The sequence below is a fragment of the Balaenoptera musculus genome, chromosome 1 (assembly GCF_009873245.2).
Source record: "Balaenoptera musculus isolate JJ_BM4_2016_0621 chromosome 1, mBalMus1.pri.v3, whole genome shotgun sequence".
NCBI classification, from domain to species: Eukaryota; Metazoa; Chordata; class Mammalia; order Artiodactyla; family Balaenopteridae; genus Balaenoptera; species Balaenoptera musculus.
Genome location: NC_045785.1, coordinates 58,564,167 through 58,580,764, shown reverse-complemented (window position 1 = coordinate 58,580,764; position 16,598 = coordinate 58,564,167).

Genomic DNA, 16,598 nt, shown 5'->3' with positions numbered 1-16,598 from the left:
AGCAGCCTAAGTGTCTGTCCATAGATAAATGGATAAAGATGTGGTGTATATACTACACACCTCTATATAAAATGGAATGTGACCCAGCCGTAAAAAAAAGGGAAGTCTTGCCATTTGCAATAACATGGATGGATCTAGAGGGTATTATGCTAAGTGAAGTATGTCAGACAAATACCATGGTATTTCACTCATATGTGGAGTCTAAAAAACAAAATAAATGAATAAACAAAGCAAAATATAAGCAGACCTATAGATACAGAGAACAAATTGGTGGTTGCCAGAGGGGAGGGTCCTGGAAAAATTGCTTGAAATAGGTAAAGGGGGTTAAGAGGTACAAAATTCCAGTCATGCAATACAGGCATACCTTGTTTTACTGTGCTTCATTTTATTGTGCTTTGCAGATACTGCATTTTTACAACTTGAAGGTATGTGGCAACCCTGCATTGTCAGTTGATGGTTAGCATTTTTTAGTGATAAAGTATTTTTTGATTAAGGTATGTTGCACCCTTAACTACAACATAGTGTAAATATAACTTTTATATGTCCTGGGAAACCAAAAAATTTGTGTGACTTGCTCTATTACAATATTTGCTTTATTGTGGTGGTATATAACCAAACCTGCAATATCTTTGATGTATGCCTGTAAATAAGTCAAGGGGATATATTGTACATCATAAGTAATATAGTCAACAATATTGTAGTAACTTTGTATGGGGACAGATGGTTACTAGACTTATCATGGTGGTCATTTTGTAATGTATTTAAATGTTGAATCGCTGTTTTGTATACCTGAAACTAACATAATATTTTATGTCGATTGTATTTCAATTAAAAAATAATGACTTTATCAAATCTCAAAAAAAAGAAAAAAAAAAAGAGAGAGAGAGTATTAAGTGTCCCAAAAACACCTTTAGGGGAATTAGACCATGTCACCTCTGTGCCCATATGTATTGTAGCCCCTGAGGGCAAGAAATTGCCTGTCTTATTTACCATTCAATCTCCTATGCCTAGAATAGTCCTGGCACAGAGAAAGCACTCAATAAATGGAGGCACTGAAGGAATATGTTTATATTATCTGTGTATTTCATCCCTGAAAGTCTGAATTGCATGAGGCATTGCAAGAACCATGCTCATCAAAGGGAAATCTAGTTAGGTTAATTATATTGTGCTCAATAAGGCCTGAGCAAACTGTTCATCCTCTACAGAGCCCCAGAGTCATATCGCTAAAGGGAAAACCCTACATGTCCCTCCTATACCTTAAACTCTCTAATACTTGTCTCAGGCCTACAAGCATAAACTCTGGAGCATGATACACACAGCTTTCCTGTGCCCTTGTGCCCCTTCTGATCACATATCCTGCATCTCCCCAACCCTCACATTAGGTTCCAGAAAAATGGCTTATGAGTCCCTAAATATGGAGGTTGTTTTACTCCTCTGTAACTTTGCAAGCACTGTTCCTATGTCTGAAATGCCACTTGCTCCTCCCCTTAGCCACTTAAAAAGTTCATCTTCAAAATCCAGCTTAACTGTTAACTCCCCTGTGAAGTTTTCCCTGATCTCACACAGCTGCTAGCCCAGTCCTCCAAATAATCTCTCCCCTCTGAACTGTGCACATTTGTGAGTTGCTGCATTCATCACATGCTGCTCTTCTTTTCTTTTCTTTTTTTTTTGGAGTATAGCTGACTTACAATGTTGTGTTAGTTTCAGGTGTAGAGCAAAGTGATTCAGTTATACATAGACATATATCCATTCTTTCTCAGATTCTTTCCCCATACAGGTTATTACAGAATATTGAGTAGAGCTCCCTGTGCTATGCAGTAGGTCCTTTTTGATTATCTGTTTTATATAGTAGTGTGTATATGTTAATCCCAAACTCCTAATTTATCCACCCCCCCCCCGAACCTTTCTCTTGTGGTACCCATAAGTTTGTTTTCTAAGTCTGTGTGTCTGTTTCTGTTTTGTAAGTAAATTCATTTTTATCATTTTTTTTAGATTCCACATATAAGTGATATCATATGATATTTGTCTTTCTCTGTCTGACTTCACTTAGTTTGATAATCTCTAGGTCCTTTCATGTTGCTGCAAATGGCATTATTTCATTCTTTTTTTTATGGCTGACTAATATTCCACTGTGGGTGCCCCCACTATTATTTTGTTACTGTTGATTTCTCCTTTTATGGCTGTTAGTATTTGCCTTATATATTGAGGTGCTCCTATGTTGGGTGCATATATAATTACAATGGTTATATCTTCTTGGATTGATCCCTTGATCATTATGTAGTGTCCTTCTTTGCCTCTTGTAACAGTCTTTATTTTAAAGTCTATTTTGTATGATAGGACTATTGCTACTCTAGCTTCTTTTGATTTGCATTTGCATGTAATACCTTTTTCCATCCCCTCACTTTCAGTCTGTATGTGTCCCTAGATCTGAAGTGGGCTTATTGTAGACAGCATATATACGGGTCTTGTTTTTGTATCCATTCAGCCAGTCTGTGTCTTTTGGTTGGAGCATTTAATCTGTTTAAGGTAATTACCAATATGTATGTTCTTATTGCCATTTTGTTAATTGCTTTGGATTTGTTTTTGTAGGACTTTATTCTTCCCTTCCTCTTTTGTTCTATTCTCTTATAATTTGATGACTATTTTTAGTGTTGTGCTTGGATTTCTTTTTCTTTTTTGTATGTATATCTAGGGTAGATTTTTGTTTCACAGTTACCATGTGGTTTTGATATAGCAGTCTATATATAAAAAAGATTGTTTTAAGTTGCTGGTCTCTTAATTTCAAATGCATTTCCAATATCCTGCATTTGTACTCTCCTCTTCTCATGATTGCTGGTTTTGATATCATATTTGTATGTAGATTATTTCCTACCTTTACTGTATGTTTGCCTTTACCGGTGAGCTTTCCCATTTGTAATTTTCTTCTTTCTAGTTGGGACCTTTTCTTGTCCACCTAGAGAAGTTCCTTTAGAATTTGTTGTAAAGCTGGTTTGGTGGTGCTGAATTCTCTTAGCTTTTGCTTGTCTGTAAAGCTTTTGATTTCTCTGTCAGATCTGAATGAGAGCCTTGCTGGGTAGAGTATTCTTGGTTGTAGGTTTTCCCCTTCCATCACTTTAAATATATTGTGCCACTCCCTTCTGACCTGCAGAGTTTCTGATGAAAAATCAGCTGATAACCTTATGGGGATTCCCTTGTATGTTATTTGTTGCTTTTCCCTTGTTGCTTTTAATATTTTCTCGTTGTCTTTAATTTTTGTCAATTTGATTAATATGTGTCTTGGCGTGTTCCTCCTTGGTTTTATCCTGTATGGGATTCTCTGCACTTCCTGAACTTGGGTGACTATTTCCCTTCCCATGTTAGGGAAGTTTTCAGCTATTATCTTTTCAAATATTTTCTCAGGCCCTTTCCCTCTCTCTCTCTTCTCTTTCTGGGACCCCTATAATGTGAATATTGGTGCATTTAATGTTGTCCCAGAGGTCTCAAAGACTGTCCTCATTCCTTTTCATTCTTTTTTCTTTACCCTGTTTCACAGCAGTGATTTCCACCACTCTGCCTTCCAGCTCACTTATGCATTTTTCTGCCTCATTTATTCTGCTATTGACTCCTTCTAGTGTATTTTTCATTTCAGTTTACTTATTGTTCAACTCTGTGTTTTTGTTCTTTATATCCTCTAGCTCTTTGTTAAACATTTCTTGGGTCTTCTTGGTCTGTGCCTCTATTGTTTTTCTTTTTCTTTTTTTTTTTTAAAGATTGATTGATTGATTGATTGATTGATTGCTATGTTGGGTCTTCGTTTCTGTGCTAGGGCTTTCTCTAGTTGCGGCAAGCGGGGGCCACTCTTCATCACGGTGTGCGGGCCTCTCACTATCGTGGCCTCTCTTGTTGCGGAGCACAGGCTCCAGACGCGCAGACTCAGTAGTTGTGGCTCACAGGCCTAGTTGCTACGTGGCATGTGGGATCTTCCCAGACCAGGGCTCGAACCCATGTCCCCTGCATTAGCAGGCAGATTCTCAACCACTGCACCACCAGGGAAGCCCCCTATTCTTTTTCTGAGATCTTGGATCATCTTTACTGTCATTACTCTGAATTCTTTTTTGGGTAGATCCCCTATCTCCACTTCACTTAGTTGTTCTTCCAGGGTTTTATCTTGTTCCTTCATCTGGAGCATATTCCTCTGCTGTCTCAGTTTGTCTAACTTTCTGTTGTGGTCTCCACTTCGCAGGCTGTAGGATTGTAGTTCCTCTTGCTTCTGGTGTCTGCCCCCCTGGTGGGTGAGGCTGGTTCAGAGGCTTGTGCAGGCTTCCTTGTGGGAGGGACTGGTGCCTGCCCTCTGGTGGGTGGAGCTGGCTCTTGTCCCTCTGGCGGGCAGGGCTGTGTCAAGTGGTGTGTTTAGAGGCAGCTGTGGGTTTAGGAAGACTTTAGGCAGCCTGCCTGCTGATTGGTGGGGCTGTGTTCCTGATTGGTAGTGGCCTGAGGCATCTTAGCACTGGAGCCTACAGGCTGTTTGGTGGGGCCAGGTCTTGGTGTCAAAATGGCAGCCTCCAGGAGAGCTCATGCCAATGAGTACTCCCTGGTACCTCCACCACCAGTGTCCTTGTCCCAACAGTGAGCCACAGCCTCTCCCCACCTCCGCAGGAGACCCTCTAAGACCAGCAGGTGGGTCTGGTCCAGGCTCCTACAAAGTCACTGCTTTTTCCCTGGGTCCTGGTGTGCACGAGACCTTGTATGTGCTCTCCAAGAATGGAGTTTCTGTTTCCCCCAGTCCTGTGGAGTTCCTGCAATCAAGCCCCACTGGCCTTCAAAGCCAAATGCTCTGGGGGCTCCTGCTCCTGATTCCAGACCCCCAGACTAGGGAGCCTGATGTGGGGCTAGAACTCTCACTCCTGTGGGAGAATGTCTGCAATATAATTATTTTCCAGTGTGTGGATCACCCACTTGGTGGTTATGGGATTTGAATATATCATGAATGCACTCCTCCTACTGACTCATTGTGGCTTCTTCTTTGTCTTTGAATGTAGAATATCTTTTTAGGTAGGTTCCAGTCTTTTTTGTTGATCGTTGTTCAGCAGTTAGTTGTGATTTTGATGTTTTTGTGAGAGAAGGTGAGCTCAAGTCCTTCTGTTCTGCCATCTTGTCTCCAACCTCTCTTCACACGTTGCTGTTCTATAAGCTTGTTTGTCTTCCCTTTTAGCAGATGAGCCACTTGGAGATAAAGATCATGCTTGTTCATCTGAATAGTTGTGGTAACTAGTACCTAGTTTCATCTAACCATGATAAGAAAAGTGCCTCTAGCAGTTTCAGACAAAAGGACTGTAATGCCAGGAATTCGATGCATGAGTGACAGAAGAAGCTGAGAAGCCAACCAGAGACAGTGAGCATGTTAGTTTGGGTTTCCAAGAAGCAGACTCTGAGACAAGATTAAAATGCAGGCAATTTATCAGCAAATGCAAGGAATATGGGTAGATGGGGAGAAGTGCTACAGGAAAGGAAGGCAAGGCAACTTGCCCACAAGGGCATCTATTTAGCCAGATACCAAAGTGGGCAGCTGGAGCTTAATTCCACATGGACACTCCAGAAAATAGCACAAAATACACATCTCAGAATTATCCTCACGAAGGGGTAAGGGAGCTGGGGTATTTACACTAGTCAGTCCTTGGTTAAGGGCTATCTCCTGAGGAAATGTTAATTCTTAGGCACTTACAGCCTGCTCTACACACCAAGTGGGTGTCAGCTGCTTGGGGGTAGCTCTCCAACAAAGATACAGGCAGGAGCTTACCTTTGGAAGTCAGCCTGGCTGACTAAAATGGTAAGTGGATTCTCAGAGATGTGGACAGAGCATTGACAGCATCAGCTATAGTGAGGCAACTCAGAAGTTAACAGAATCAATAGCTGACCTTGACGTCCAGAGTCTGGGGCTGGAGTACTGGGTCCTGGAAGCCAGGAATACATGTAGAAGCTGGAATGCTCATTGTGGGCTTGTTCTTGTTTGGCAGACACTAGAGCCATAGAGGGCATTTAGCCTCTCCCAAAGACTCCACAGGAGGCACGCAGAGGCTTCTTCCTTCCTCCTGTCCTGCAGTCCCCACCAGTGCCTCCCTTGGCCAGAACCAGCTGGAAACCACTTGACAGGAGCTTGGGAAACCAGCCTGCTCTCCAGGATGCAGAGCAGAGTGGATCAGAGTAAGAGTAAACTGGCCCCAGGACTGGCAGACTACCGTGACACTGTGACATACAGAGCTGTGTCCTCCCCCAAACCACCAGAGTCACAATTACCAGGGCAGTTTGTTTAAAAGGCAGATTCCTGGGCCCTAGTCTTGGCCTGATGAATCCAAACCTCACTGATGAGGTTGGGGTCCCAGGAGTCTATTTTTAACAGGTCTCTGAAGAGGTTCTTATACACAACTAAATTTGGGAACTACTGTAGAAGTGACTCAACAAAAATGTTTTGGAGGCGTAAAAAAATTAAAGTGAATGGAACAGGTAACAAGATGAAAATTTGATTTCTTGCCAATCCAAAAAATCAATTAACAAAAATGGTCCTTTCCAGTTAATCTAAGTTTAACGGCTTAAAAGTAAGTCTTTGATTTTCATTTTACAAAAAAGTAATCAAAGTCAAAGGATATTAGAAAATATATCCATAAAAGCCTGAGGTAGCACCAGGGAGCAGGATCCAAATTGTAGATGCTTTTGTTGGCACACTTATCATACTATATTGCTATTATTGTTGTTGTTGTTGTTATTGTTGTGTTGTTTGTCATGGCCACCTACCCTCTACTAGACTCTGAGTTGAAGGGTTGTGTCTTACTACTTTCTGCACACCCAGCACAAAACCTGGCTAATTACACAGGAGGGGTCTGAAAAATGCATGTAGAGTTAAGTTCAGAATCTAAAGCTTCCCCTTAGCCTCTAACGTCTCTGAAGCTGGCTCTTTCAGCTACAGGTCAACTCGGAATGTGGCCAAAGGATTTCTTTTTTTCTTTAAATTTCCAAAACCCTTTCAGGTTTTCCATAAAATTGGCCTTTATAAATTTTTCTCTTGGTTTCAAACACTCATGTGGTAAATTTGTTCAGTGATGCATTACACATGATATATTGTGTTTATTTTGGAATAATTAGGCAATTGTTATCATAGAAATTACATTACTCAGTTTTATTAAGAAAAAGCTTCCCTTTCCTAAGACAGTAATATATTCAGATTAAAAAATATTCCAAGGCAAGAATCAGACAAAATAAGCATTCAAAAGCACAAATCCAAAATAAGAAAAAGATTAACTGTGTTCCAAAATGAGATGAACAAAAACAACTTATCAATTTTACTATTTCAGGGGAGTGGACAAGAGGATGAAAACTGCATTAAAAAAATTTCCATTACCATAAAAACTCAAATAGGGACATTTATTTACAAGGAAATAAAATAGAAACACAATGCTGCATATAAAATAGGAAACCTGTGAGCACGAAACTAGATTCACTTAGGAGACTGTTCCCAGAAATTAAGTAAGAGGACACACTGAAATCAGTCAGACATGGGTTGAAATCTAGGACACAGCATAAAATACCTACATGATCTTGAGCAAATTACAAGATCTGTACCTTTATCTTTTCAAAAATAGTAACAATAGCACCTACTTTATAGGGCCGGCTAACCAGTGAGCTGTCTCTCTATTAACTGCTGTCTCAGTATCTATAAAGTCTGGAGCTGAATAAAAATACAAATTTCCCCCATAGAATTGGCTTCTGGCCATCTAACGTAACAATAGCACCTACTTTATAGGGCCGGCTAACCAGTGAGCTGTTTCTCTATTAACTGCTGTCTCAGTATCTATAAAGTCTGGAGCTAAATAGAAATACAAATTTCCCCCATAGAATTGGCTTCTGGCCATCTAACGTCCGCTTAGAGAGACAGCAACTAAGGGGCAGAAGGGACACAGGAAGGGAAGTTATTCCCAGATCAAGCAAGCTAGGGGGCTTGAGTTTGTGTATCGGTCTACAGTGGGCAGTTACAGGATAGTGATGAGGGTCAGGGACTTTTCAGTTACTCTGGGCCCTAATCCTCACTCCATCGTCCACTAACTAGCTGTGTGAAGTAGAAAAAGTTATATATTCTCTCTGTGCTTCAGCTTCATCATTAAAAAAAAATAACGTAACTCATTGGATAGCTGTCAGATTTGTGTGATCATGTGTGTAATGTGTTTATCACAATGCTTGGCGCATAATAAATGTTCAGAACATGCTAGCTAGTAGTAAGAGATGTAGTAGAGTCTGTTTCCTTGGTTCAGGAATAGAATGCCTGCTCCAACATGAATGAGAACTGAAAAGGAAAAATTACAGTCACAGTTCTACGTAGACCGTGTTATCAAGGCATGCACTCAGGGAAATAAGGCAAAGGCACAGATACAGAAACAAGGTACATGTGGGAGATCAGGTCATAATAACAGGGTAGAAATGCAGTAACTAAAACTGGGACAGATAAGCAGCTTTGAACTAGCAGCAAGTGTGACACAATGGTTGGACCAAACCTACTCACAGAGATCAAGTTTTCAGCTGGTGGTAGAGAAGACATCTGGGAAAGGCAGACAGGCAACTTATAAACATATCAAAACTGAAGTCAGTAACTCCTTATCTATCCAGAGTAGTCTTATTCAGTAGTCTCTTTGGCTCCATAAGTAAGCAAACAAGGCTTCTGAGCAATCTTAATCATTGTCATAAAGCCCGTGGAAAAAATGCTTATCTTTTACTCATAGGAAACTTTTCATCTCCTCATTCAGACCCTGTTTACTCTTTTTGAAACTTCTTAAACTGAAGTATAGTTGATTTTCTATATTGTGTTAGTTTCTGGTGTAGAGCAAAGTGATGTATAACAGACCCTGTTTACTCTTATTTTACATGCAATTTTTTTTTTAAGAATCAATTTTATTTATTTATTTATTTTTGGCTGCATTGGGTCTTCGTTGCTGTGCGCAGGCTTTCTCTAGTTGTGGCGAGCGGTGGCTTCTCTTGTTGTGGAACACGGGCTCTAGGCACGCAGGCTTCAGTAGTTGTGGCACGTGGGCTCAGTGGTTGTGGCTCATGGGCTCTAGAGCGCAGACTCAGTAGTTGTGGCGCACGGGCTTAGTTGCTCCACGGCATGTGGGATCTTCCCGGACCAGGGCTCGAACCCGTGTCCCCTGCATTGGCAGGTGGATTTTTAACCACTGCACCACCAGGGAAGTCCCTTTACATGCGATTTTAATGAACATTTGTATTTGGTTTCCTAGCCCATGACAGGTTTCGGGAGAAAGGGGAAATTTCTTTGGTGGGAATCCTATCCAAAAAAAGTACTATAAAATTATGCAAACTAGAAATAGCCTTATTTTTAAATTTTGTTTTATAGTTTATTTATAGTTTAAAAACTTTAAATTTGTCCCACTTAGAGTATTTTGACTAAATACTGTTTTATTCTTTATTTTAATTTTCTATTTTAGATTAGGAATAGTCTTATAAAGCATAGCAGTCTTGCACGATTCATACCAGTGCAAATTACCCCAGATACCTCATAAACTAAGAAAGCACAGTGGATAATTTTGAGTGCCCTCATCAAAATAAATGGTATCACCAACACCCAGTGGATCAAGCCAAAAAACCAAAAGTCACTTTCTTTGCCTAATTCTATAAATCCAATCCACCAGCAAGTCTTATCAGTCATAAGTTCAAAATGTGTTCTGGATTTGTTCACACACCTCTCTTTTTTTTTTTTTTTTTTTTACACACCTCTCTTTACTTCTACTTTCACCACCCTAGTCTAAGCCACCACAGTCTCTTGCCTGGACCATAGCAATGGCTCTGTTTACAGTAGCCAGGTCATGGAAGCAACCTAAATGCCCATCGACAGACAAATGGATAAAGAAGATGTGGTACATATATACAATGGAATATTACTCAGCCATAAAAAGGAACGAAATTGGGTCATTTGTTGAGATGTGGATGGATCTAGAGACTGTCATACAGAGTGAAGTAAGTCAGAAAGAGAAAAACAAATATCGTATATTAACGCATATATGTGGAACCTAGAAAAATGGTACAGATGAACCAGTTTGCAGGGCAGAAATTGAGACACAGATGTAGAGAACAAACGTATGGACACCAAGGGGGGAAAGCAGCGGGGGGCTGGGGGTGATGGTGTGATGAATTGTGCAATTGGGATTGACATGTATACACTGATGTGTATAAAATTGATGACTAATAAGAACCTACTGTATAAAAAAATAAATAAAATTTTAAAAATAAGATTAGGACTAAAAAAATAAAATAAAATAAAATAGATAAACAATAAGGACCTACTGTATAGCACAGGGAACTACATTCAATATCTTGTAATAAACTGTAATGGGAAAGAATCTGAAAAATAAAAAATATATATGTAAAACTGAAAAAAAAAAAAAACCCACACCGTCCTGTAAGTCAGAGGTCCTGCACAGGTCTCTCTGGGCTAAAACCAAGGTCCAGGCAGGGCTACTTTCCTTTCTGTAAGCTCTAGGGGAGAATACATTTCCTTGCTTTCTGCAGCTTCTAGAGGCTGTCCACATTCCATGACTTGTGGCCCCTTCTTCCATCTTCAAAGCCAGCAGTGTTGTGTCTCCCTAACCCTATTTCCATCATTGAATGTCTCTCTCTGACCACAATTGGAGAAGGTTCTCCACTTCTAAGGACACTTGCAGTTAGATTGGGCCCACCCAGAGCAACCAGGATAACTCCCCATCGCAAGGTCCTTAGCTTAATTAAGTACATATGCAAAGTCTCTTTTGCCATGTAAGGTAATATTCACAGGTTCTGGTGGTCGGAGTATGGACATCTTTGGAGGGCTGTTATTCTGACAGCTACATGAGATATCCCATAGATATTATCTATTAGAAGTAATGTTTTAAAATGGTGCCTACTCCCTGTTTTGTAGCTGGATTCTCCTAGTAGCTACTCAGTCATGGGAGGAAGAGAAAAATCAAAAACTTGACTTAATTTTATTTTCAATTTTTTAGAAATGTATTTTATTGCATTTATGCATATACCCAACTTGTTCTAAGAGGAATTTAAGGACCCTTAAGGGTCCTTAAGAATATGATAAGGATGATGTGTCAGGTACAGGAATGGTAGCCTCGTGTCTTTCCCTCTTTTCACAGAAACCGTCCTGCAAAGGTAGAGCCTAACAGTTCAGAGCATAGACTCTGGGGCCAGACTGGGGCAGGGACTGGACCCATGCCCAGCTCTGTCACCTAATAGCTGTGTCTTTTTTTTTTTTTTTTAACATCTTTATTGGAGTATAATTGCTTTACAATGCTGTGTTAGTTTCTGCTTTATAACAAAGTGAACCAGCTGTACATATACTTATATCCCCATATCTCCTCTCTCTTGTGTCTCGCTCCCACCCTCCCTATCCCACCGCTCTAGGTGGACACAAAGCACCGAGCTGATCTCCCTGTGCTATGTGGCTGCTTCCCACTAGCTATCTATTTTACATTTGGTAGTGTATATATGTCCATGCCATCTCTCTCACTTTGTCCCAGCTTACCCTTCTCCCTTCCTGTATCCTCAAGTCCATTCTCTAGTAGGTCTGTGTCTTTATTCCCGTCCTGCCCCTAGGTTCTTCATGACCTTTTTTTTTTTTTTAGATTCCATATATATGTGTTAACATACGGTATTTGTTTTTCTCTTTCTGACTTACTTCACTCTGTATGACAAACTCTAGGTCCATCCACCTCACTACAAATAACTCAATTTCGTTTCTTTTTATGGCTGAGTAATATTCCATTGTATATATGTGCCACATCTTCTTTATCCATTCATCTGTCGATGGACACTTAGGTTACTTCCATGTCCTGGCTATTGTAAATAGTGTTGCAATGAACACTGTGGTACATGACTCTTTTTGAATTATGGTTTTCTCAGGGTCTATGCCCAGTAGTACGTTTGCTGGGCTGTATGGAAGTTCTATTTTTAGTTTTTTAAGGAACCTCCATACTGTTCTCCATAGTGGCTGTATCAATTTACATTCCCATCAACAGTGCAAGAGGGTTCCCTTTTCTCCACACCCTCTCCAGCATTTATTATTTGTAGATTTTTTGATGATGGCCATTCTGACTGGTGTGAGGTGATACCTCATTTTAGTTTTGATTTGCATTTCTCTAATAATTAGTGATGTTGAGCATCCTTTCATGTGTTTGTTGGCAATCTGTGTATCTTCTTTGGAGAAATGTCTATTTAGGTCTTCTGCCCATTTTTGGATTGGGTTGTTTGTTTTTTTGATATTGAGCTGCATAAGCTGCTTGTAAATTTTGGAGATTAATCCTTTGTCAGTTTCTTCACTTGCAAATATTTTCTCCCATTCTGAGGGTTGTCTTTTTGTCTTGTTTATGGTTTCCTTTGCTGTGCAAAAGTTTTTAAGTTTCATTAGGTCCCATTTGTTTATTTTTGTTTTTATTTCCATTTCTCTAGGAGGTTGGTCAAAAAGGATCTTGCTGTGATTTATGTCATAGAGTGTTCTGCCTATGTCTTCCTCTAAGAGTTTTACAGTGTCTGATCTTACATTTAGGTCTTTAATCCATTTTGAGTTTATTTTTGTGTATGGTGTTAGGGAGTGTTCTAATTTCATTCTTTTACAAGTAGCTGTCCAGTTTTCCCAGCACCAGTTATTGAAGAGACTGTCTTTTCTCTGTTGTATATTCTTACCTCCTTTATCAAAAATAAGGTGACCATAGATGCATGGGTTTATCTCTGGGCTTTCTATCCTATTCCATTGATCTAATAGCTGTGTCTTAGCACATGTTCTCTAATTCTCTGTGACTTAGCCTCCTCATCCATAAAATGGGAGTTCATTCATTTAACCAGTATTTATTGAGTACTTACTATATGCCAGCGTAATTCTAGGCACTGGGGATTCAGCCAGAATACACATGTACAGTGTCACTTGTTATTAAGAAATTCACCCACCCTCAGCCCCAACTTCGTGTCTGCCTCAACCTCTACCCCAAGACCCTCTGGACTTCCCACAATCTAGTGACTAAAAGGATGAGCATGGCAGAGCATGGACCCTCCAGAAGCCTGCCCCAGTGCTCCTGCCTGCATCTGTGGGTACCTGTGCGGGAGAAATCGTTAATTGTGTTTTAATATGGCCTCTAGATTCAACAGTGAAAAAGGAGCAGCCAAAAATGCCTTTAGGATCCTGATAGAGAAGACAGAAGATAAGTAAGGCATATAAGTGTGTGTTTATAAGTAAGGCATATAAGTGTGTGTTTATCATATATATATCTTGCAAGGTAATAAGTGCTGTGGGGAGAATTGTAGCAGGGAAGAGGAGAGAGAATGTCAAGTTTAAAATGTAGCAAGAGAAGACTCACTGAGAAGGAGACATTGGAGAAAAGACCTGAGGAAGGTCAGGGAACGGGGCATGTGGGCACGTAGGGAGGAAGAGAAGAGCAAAGACTTTCAGTGAGGAGCAGGTCTGGCCCGGCCTGGGCACCATGTGGAGCATAAGTGAGCCTGGAGCGAAGGGAGATGAGAAAACATAACACTAGGACCTGCCTCAGAGGATAATTATGAGGATTAAATGAATTACATTTAATTAATTAATTGAATGACCCTAACCCTAACCCTTAGAGCAAGGACTGGCTTATGAAAAGTTCTAAATTATATATATATATTTAAAAACCTATTATTTTTACCATTATTTCAGAAGTATGTCCCATTGAACAAAGTTCAAATGTTTTCCTCCCAGGGCTCTAAGTCCATTCCTTCAAACACCCTCTTGGGGTGTTTCAGTACCTCAGGGTTCCATCGTGACTTGCGTGTCCTCATTCCTGCATGGCCTCGGCTTTAGCCTGTATCTCTGGAGATGTCCAGACTTGGAGTGGCAGGGATCCTTTCACACCCAGGACCTACAACATCAGATTTTGCGTGCTCTTCCACCAAGGAGAGATTTCATGATATTTAGAAATTGAGTTTGAGCGGGAATCCTTAATAATCACCCTCCACATATTGTCTTGGAGATTGAAGTTACAGCTACATCTTCTACCAGTCTAGTTTGCTGTTCTTGTCTTTTCTTCTTCCCTAAATATCCTGCCCACCACTCTCTATTTACCCAGGGGTTTTAGAGCTTTCCCTAGGGCTCCTTCTAGGCTGTGCTCAGCACAGTCCCCTGGAATCCTCCTGGTCAGCAGCGCCTTTTCCATGATAAGAGTGGTGGCCCTTATCTCAGTCACTAGGCGGCTCCATTTCTAGGGGAGGGTGATCAGTTTGTGATGCAGATACGGGGTGTCCAAAGAGTTGTGAAATCCCAGTTGAATCCCCCAAAACACACACACACACACACACACACACACACACACACACACTGCAACTAGTATGTCCTATCCCACAAATTCAGAGTACAGATATGGTCACATCACCTTTCTTTTTTACTTGAATACACCCTCATGCCCTATTAGCAAGAAGTGATATCTAGGGATATTCTCAACTCTGACTAGTCCAGTGATCTCCCAGGAGCTTAGACAAAGCAACAACATTCAGACCTGCCCCTCCATACCAAGTTGAAACAAGTGGACAGATGTGTCCAGAGCTGCCATGTCTTCTACCCAGTGTCACCATGGGGGCTGGTTCTGCCCATTCCTTACCATGCCTGCCCCCTTATTTTAACTCTGAAGTTACGGGTCTTTCCAATGACACCCTTGCTCTCAGGAATTCTCTCCTATATTCTTTTCACTGTGCTAGGATAGTTGGTCCAGAAGAGCCATTTGATGCACTGTGTAAGACCTAGCCCTATGTCACAAACTTTAAGGTCTTGGTCCCAGGTCATCAGCCTAGACGTCTCCTCTCCATAATGTTGATTTTATTTTAGGAATCTCATAGCCCTTCCCTGTCCTGGGTTAATGGGAGCCCTCTACCCACCCTTCTTCAGCAGCTCTACCCAACCAGACCTCAGGGAGCAGAATTTGGAACCTTGGCCTCTTGTCTTCCAAACACCTTGGGCTCTTATGCAAATCAATTGTCACCTTCACCCCAAATCAATTTCCCCAAGTAGCAGCTTTGCTGGATTGACAAAATTCAGATATGCCCAAAACCCAGAACAATGGCTGCTTCTTAGCTCTATATTAAACCACTAAAGGGGCCACTCAAGAAACAGCACAGCAGACAGACAAGCCTCGCTTGATAATACATATATCCAGACGTTTCAGATGAAAAAGCAAAGGCTGAGGACAAAATCAGATAATGCAGTGTGAGCTATTTGTATCTGACACATTTTTATTTGATCTGTCTAAACATCATAATACATTTCATTAATCTCCTCTTTTGTCCAATTTGGGTGTGCTCTAGAAGGCTTGAATAATTAAGATGTGCAGATAGTAATATAGATAGTGTAACTCTTCTTTAAATATGTTGGTTACTGACAGAGCTTTCAGGAAGGTATTTTGATATAGAAACTCTAAACTCTCCTTGGTTAAAAAGATTTGTTAAAAGGCAATTGCTAGCAGATGGAAGCCCTCAAGACCTCCTGAAGCAAGAGGAAAGCATTGCTACTGTGGGTAAATGGTGTGCTAGGTCCAAAGACATCAACCTGTTTCCTCTCTATGCTGAAAGGAAGCGATAGCAGGATGCGTCATTACTCTTGATTGAGCATCACAGCACAGAGATGTAATGCTTTAAGATGTGCAATTTGAATAAGCTGGGAGAAACACATTCCACTCAGCAGAATTGTTAAACAGTTTATGAAACAACACTTTGGGAGAGTCTGATCCCTGGCCAACAATATCCGTGGCCGTCTTAATCTCCAGATCCGTCTCTGCATGTCTTTTAGTCTGGAACTTATTGAAAAACCTCAATTTCCTCTCATAGGGAGAACTGATTAGGAGTCAGCTCTCTCAGACTCTGAATCACGTCCGCCTGAGCCAGGGAGAGCAAACAGATTTTCATCTAAAGGGCCAACTCTGATCAATAACGGATTCTGCATCTACATCCAGCCGACGGCCAGGAGTAATGTCTGCGTAGGCACAGGAGGGACGTGCGTAGGCTGTGGTCTGACTCATTCACCTCCGTGCTCCCAGGGCCTCGAACAGTGTGCGGCTCACAGAAGGCGCTCAATCACAATGTGTGAATGAATAACGGATGAACTAATTAATCTATCACCTCCGGCTCCTATCTTTGAAAAAGTGCAGGGTTGTAGAAATCACACTGAACTAGGAGATGTTAGTTGCAAGGCTACCAGCTACCTGGTTAAGTCTCTTTACCACTGAGTCTCAATTTCCTTCTCTATAAGATGAACACAGCGGCATCTACCCTGATTAATAAGCAGTTGAAATAATGCACTCTGCTGAAAACAACCCAGCACCATTTTTTTTGTAGCTGAATCCATCAATTTGCCACTTTACCATCAACGTCTCAGAATGAACCTGCCTCTTTTAGCCTGTCTGATCTCAGGACCTCCTGGAGACATGATTATCTTTCAGGCACAGCCCCCTCTGGGAAACCAGCCTCAGAAGGATGGAGAAGGACTAACAAGAAGAATAGGGAATTTGCAATGAATAGATGCATCGGTGATGAAATTGTTAACTCCTGCACAAAATTACATGGTGAAC